Source organism: Coffea arabica, chromosome 4e, assembly GCF_036785885.1.
Source record: "Coffea arabica cultivar ET-39 chromosome 4e, Coffea Arabica ET-39 HiFi, whole genome shotgun sequence".
In the NCBI taxonomy this organism is placed as follows: domain Eukaryota; kingdom Viridiplantae; phylum Streptophyta; class Magnoliopsida; order Gentianales; family Rubiaceae; genus Coffea; species Coffea arabica.
In genome coordinates, this window is record NC_092317.1 from 31,161,120 (window position 1) to 31,167,831 (window position 6,712).

At 43.3% G+C, this 6,712-nt stretch overlaps 1 pseudogene; it reads left to right on the top strand.

Moving 5' to 3' along the window:
* The first annotated feature begins 643 nt into the window (after window positions 1-643).
* LOC140005572 (uncharacterized) lies at window positions 644-6,487 on the top strand (annotated as a pseudogene).
* Window positions 6,488-6,712: the final 225 nt, after the last annotated feature.

The following is a 6,712-nucleotide window of genomic DNA, read 5'->3' on the forward strand; positions in this document are numbered from 1 at the left end:
AACCACAAGGACCACATTATTACTCCACCGCTGAACCATTCACCCTAGATACCGCCGTTCAAGGGAAAGCTGAAGTTGGGGGGTCATCTGTGCCCGTGGACCAGAATTTACTAAAGAGATTGGATAAGTTTGAGGAATTTATAAGGAAAAGCCAAGGTTTGAGCAAGCAAGGAGGTCTAGACTACAACGAGTTGTGCCTGTTTCTGGATATGCAATTGCCGGTGGGTTTCAAAGCACCTAAGTTTACCAAGTATGACGGAACTGCCAATCCCAAGACCCACCTTCGGATGTTTGCAAACAAGCTGGGAAGACCAATAGACGATGAGAATCTGCCTGTGCGCTTATTTCCCGAGAGTCTGGAAGGCGACGCCTTAGATTGGTACGCCAATTTGAAGCCTGAGGATATGAGATCTTGGATGGATTTATCGACTGCTTTTGTGAGGCAGTATGAATATAATTGCGAGCTCGCTCCGACGAGGACCACGTTGGAGGGAACTAAGAGGAAACCATCGGAGGACCATAAGACGTATGCGAAAAGATGGAGGAAGTTGGCTGCCAAGGTGGAGCCTCCCATGACCGAAAATGAAATTGTTCGCACGTTCATCAAAGCGCATGACCGCCCTACTTTGAAGAGATTTTCCGTATGACTGGTTGTTCCTTTGCAGAGATTGTCAATAAGTTGGAAGAGTATGATGAGTTTATGAGAGCAGGCAAGATTGTTAATGTTTCAGCTTTGAAGTCGCAGTTGGAAGCTATGCGAAACCAAAACAGCAGCAGTAAAAAGTCTCAGTTTAAGAAGAAAGACGAGGAAGCTTCCTTTGTTTGGAACCAAGGTTCTTCTTCCCGGCCTAGATACCAACAAAATTCCGCCTACTCACCCCATTACTTATACCAACCGCGTCCCCGACCTGTTTACAATACCACAATCAACCACCCCCGTCCTCGACCAAATTACCCAAACACACCGCCAACGCCATTTCACATTTCCCCACCAAACTTCCAAATTAGACCGCGCCCTCCTTGCAACCCAAGACCTATTCCACTCTACAACCCAAATTACCACTATCAACAAGCCAGTGATACCCAAAATCCAACCCCATACCGAACCTTCACCAATCTAGGTCGGCCCGTTGACCAATTGTATGAGCAATTGAAAGCTGCTGGGAAAATTGGCACTATACCTCCTAAAACCTATTCCAAAGGATTTCCTATTGGTTATGATCCCCAATCATTTTGTGCCTACCATTCAGGAGCTCCTGGACATTCAACTGCTAATTGTTGGGCGCTTATACATAAAATTCAAGACATGATCGAATCCGGAGACATAGTCCTGAGGAGGAGGGACGAACAAGGTCCAAATGTTAGCAAAAATCCTCTTCCTACACACAAGGACACCGTAGGAGTTATTACTAGTAATGAAGGGATTGAGGAACCTACACAATTTATTATAGATGAAGCTGGGACAGTAAGGGTCATTGAAGAACCGTTCATATTGGAGGAAGAAGCTCCTGAAATCAAGAAAAATACGGGTCCGTTTATTCTGGAAATGGTGCCTTTCGAATGTGAGCCTTCGGAGCTTGTGGTACTTGAATTGCCTGAGCAACCTCCTATTATTAATCTACAAGAGGTCCCGTGGAATTATAGCGAGCCCACGCTATTAATTGGAGGACAAAAGGTGCCCAGAAAGGAAGTGGACGCCATTACTAGATCTGGAAGAATCATAGGGGAACCCGCAGTTGATGAGCCCTCAAAAGCGAAAGAAAATGCTGTTCCGACAAGACCAATTGTGACTGATGAAGAGGCCTTCAATTTCCTTAAGATGCTGAAGAAAAGTGAGTATAAGGTGGTCGAGCAATTGGATAAGTTGCCCGCTCAAATTTCTATATTGAATTTGCTTCTAACCTCGGAACTTCATCGAGAAGCTTTACTCAAGGTCCTAACTGAGGCTCAAGTGCCTAAGAATATTTCTGTGGATAAATTCACTCATGTAGTAGAACATGTTTTGGCTTCAAATCAAATTTCTTTTTCTGATGAAGATTTGACTTCGGATGGGATTGGGCACAATAAAGCATTATATATCTCAGTCCGTTGTAATGGGAAGTTATTGCCAAGGGTCTTGATAGACAATGGGTCTGCTCTTAATATTTGTCCTTGGAACACTTTGGTTAAGTTGGGATTTCAGGAAGCTAAACTTCGGCCATCTGCCATTGTGGTGAGAGGATTTGATGGCGCGAAAAGGGAATCAATGGGGGAAGTGGATTTGGTGCTGAAAATCGGACTTGCCCAGTTTCAAGTTATGTGCCAAGTCATGGACTTCTCAAGTGTTTATAATGTTCTTCTCGGACGGCCTTGGATTCATACTTCAGGCGCTATACCTTCTTCACTCCATCAAATGTTGAGATTTGTGGTGAATGGCCAGTTGATTACGATATTTGCTGAGGAAGATTGCACTATGATCATCAATCCTACATCGGAAGATGATGGCGATAGAAAAACTCTGGTTTCCCCTCACCATGTAGCTGACATTGTTTCGGTGGGTAAGGCATCCAAGGACAAGGCGGCAGTGGAAGTGAATTTACCTGAAGCCAGTGTTATGATGGCCAAGGAGCTAATTCGAGGAGGTTATGAAATAGGCAAGGGTCTTGGGCGCAACATACAAGGGGTTTTGGAGCCAATAGAACTTCAAGGAAAGAAGCATACCTTTGGATTAGGGTTTCAACCTACCGCCAGAGATAAGAAAGAAATGTCGGATCGCAAAAGGGCGGAGAAGGAAGGGAGGCAGCTTATCATGAATATCCCACCATTATATTGTACTTTTCCTTACCCATCAGAGGTGATTAGATCTGAAGTAGACCCGATCGAGGAAGTGGAGGTTGGATTATCTGAGCTATTTGTGGGGGTTATTTCTGAAGGGGAGCCGTTGGAGGACCCAGGATTTCCAGAGGTGCCTATTGAAGCAATGAAGAACTGGACCAGTGATCTCCTTCCCTCCTGCAGGGAATTTCGATGGCCAAAAATAAAACACATTGACCCTTTGGATATCACTATTCTGGAATTTGATGATTGTGATCTCGATATCCCTCACGACTTTGAAATTTTGGAATCCGAAATTCAAGACGAGAGTGATAACGAGGAAGAATCTGAGTTTTTATTAAAGGATTTTGAACAGTATGAGGAGAAATCCAAACCGAACTTAGAAGAAACAGAAGTTGTTAATATTGGCACTGAGATTGAGGTTAAGGAGATAAAAATTAGCATTCACTTGAATAAGAAACAGAGAAAAGAAATGATTGAGTTTTTGACCATGTTTCAAGATGTGTTTGCCTGGTCCTATAATGATATGCCTGGAATTTCAACAGATATAGTGGTCCATCGATTGCCAACCGATCCGAATTTTCCACCAGTGAAACAAAAACCTCGCAAGTTTAAGCCAGACATGAGCCTCAAAATTAAGGAGCAAATCGAGAAGCAGCTCAATGCTAGAATCATTATGGTGTCTCATTATCCCATTTGGCTTTCAAACCCTGTACCTGTTCCAAAGAAAAGTGGAGAAGTGCGAGTCTGTGTCGATTACAGGGATCTTAATAAAGCCAGCCCGAAAGATGATTTTCCGTTGCCGAACATTCATATTCTTTTGGACAATACCGCAGGGCATGAGATTGAATCATTTGCTGACTGTTTCGCTGGGTATCACCAGATCTTAATGGTAGAGGAAGATAGGGAGAAAACTGCTTTTATCACGCCATGGGGGACATTTTGCTACCGGGTAATGCCATTTGGATTGAAAAATGCCGGAGCCACTTACCAAAGGACCATGACCACCCTGTTCCATGATATGATTCATAAGGAGATGGAGGTTTACGTGGACGACATCATCATCAAATCCATGAGAGCGGAGGATCATCTGATTGATTTGGAAAAGTTATTCGGAAGATTGAGAAGATATGATTTGAAGCTAAACCCTGCAAAATGTGCATTTGGGGCCCCTGCCGGAAAGTTATTGGGATTCATTGTCAGTAAGAAGGGTATTGAGATAGATCCGACAAAGATTAAAGCCATTCGTGAAATGCCAGTACCAAGAACGCAAAAGGACGTAAAGAGTTTTTTAGGGAAGATTAATTTTATCGGGAGGTTCATCGCTCAGTTGACCCATACGTGTGAGTCTTTGTTCAAATTATTGAAGAAAAATGTGCCATTGCGTTGGAGTGGAGAATGCCAGCAGGCGTTTGATAAGATCAAGGACTATTTATTGCACCCTCCAGTTTTAGTACCACCTAAACCTGGACGACCTTTGATCATGTATCTATCGGTGTTGGACGAAGCTATGGGGTGTGTATTGGGACAACACGACGAATCGGGGAAGAGGGAGCAAGCCATCTATTACCTCAGTAAGAAGTTCACTGCGTATGAAGCCAACTATTCTTTTCTGGAAAGGAGTTGCTGCGCTTTAGCTTGGGCCGCACAAAAGTTGAGGCATTACTTGCTCAGTCATACTACTTACCTCATTTCCCGCTTCGACCCTTTGAAATATCTGTTGGGAAAGCCTATGCCGACAGGACGTATGGCAAAATGGCAGATGATTCTTTCGGAGTTTGATATTATTTTTACCACGCAGAAGGCTATCAAGGGCCTGGCTGTGGCCAATCATTTGGTTGAAAATCCGTTGAAAGATGATTATCAACCGCTTCACACTTATTTTCCGGATGAGGAGGCCCTGTTCGTGGGTATAGCAGAAGATATGAATGATCAATGCCCGGAGTGGAGGTTGTTCTTTGACGGTGCATCAAATTCCTTCGGGGCTGGTATTGGAGCTGTTCTAGTATCGCCTGAAGGAAAGCATTACCCTGGTTCGGCCAAACTCCGATTTTTCTGTACCAACAATATGGCTGAATATGAAGCTTGCATTTTTGGGTTAAAAATGGCGTTAGAAATGGAGATTAAGGATTTACTAGTGTTCAGCGATTCAGATTTGCTTGTACATCAGACTCTCAAGGAGTGGATCACTCGGGATTCAAAGATCTTGCCCTATCATTGCAGCTTACTGGAGTTAGCAAATAAATTTAGGAGTTTGGAGTTTCGGCATATTCCCCGTGTCAGAAATGTCTTTGCCGATGCATTGGCCACTTTATCTTCAATGATTCAACATCCGGATGAGTTGGTAATTGACCCTATCCAGATTCATCTACAAGAAAAGCCTGCTCATTGCCTAGTTGTGGAAAGGTCTTCCGATGGCCGCCCCTGGTACAACGATATCAAGGAATTTCTCAAAACAGGATCCTATCCCCCTGGGACCGATACAACTGCTAAGGGCTTCTTGCGCAGATTGTCTTCCAGATTTTTCCTAAACGGAGAGGTTGTATACAAGAGGACGTCAGATTTGGGCCTTCTAAGGTGTGTTGATGAAGATGAAGCAGAATACCTAATGAAAGAAGTACATAGTGGAGTGTGCGGATCACATATGAATGGCCATTTATTAGCAAAGAAGATCATGAGGACCGGATATTTTTGGTTTACTATGGAGCATGATTGTGTAGTTTTTGTCAGGAAATGCGTAAAGTGTCAATTGCATGGAGATGTTATGCGCACTCCCCCCACAGAATTGCATAGTATGACTGCTCCCTGGCCATGTTCGATGTGGGGTATGGATGTAATCGGAGCAATTGACCCTCCCGCTTCAAATGGGCATCGGTTCATTCTGGTGGCAATTGAATACTTCACCAAGTGGGTCGAAGCTGAATCTTATAAGCATGTGACTAAAAAGGTGGTGACGGACTTTCTAAGAAAGCACATCATTTGTCGTTTTGGAATACCAGAGACATTAATCACTGACAATGCCAAAAATCTCAACAATGATATGGTAGATGGATTGTGTGAATAGTTCAAAATCAGGCATAGGAATTCCTCTATTTATAGACCACAGATGAATGGAGCTGTTGAGGCCGCGAATAAGAACTTGAAGAAGGTAATCCGTAAGATGATTGAAAGACATCGTGATTGGCACGAGAAGCTCCCTTATGCATTAATGGCATATAGAACTGCTATACGGACGTCTACTGGGGCAACTCCCTACAACCTCATGTATGGGATGGAAGCAGTGCTGCCAGCCGAGGTCGAAATCCCTTCATTACGCATTTTAATGGAGGCCAAGCTAGATGAGGCTGATTGGATTAGACAACGTCACGAGCAGTTATCTTTAATTGATGAAAAAAGATTAAATGCCATTTGTCATGGTCAATGCTATCAAAAAAGGGTAGCCCGTGCTTACAATAAGAAGGTCCGACCACGGATATTCACAGAAGGAGATAAGGTGTTGAAACACATTTTGCCAGTACAAGAGGAAGCTAAGGGGAAATTTGCACCAAATTGGCAAGGCCCTTTTATTGTCCAGAAAGTTTTACCCGGAGGAGCACTCATTCTCGCAGAAATGGATGGGCAAGTGTTCCCTCAACCAATCAATTCGGATATGTGTAAGAAATTTTTCATATGATAAATGGAATTTTCCTTTTAAGGTTGATGTAAAGAATGGAATGAAAAGTCAGGCCTTCTTCCTTTTCAATCAAACATTCTACCCCTAGTTATCCCTTTTGAGCCTTCAGAGCAAATTATTTCGCTTGGCAACCCCTAAGAATCGCAAACCCCACACTGGGGCAAATTTCGAGTTGAAAAAAAAAAAGAAAAAAGGGGTATAAGTGACAGAGGAACAAAATGAAGA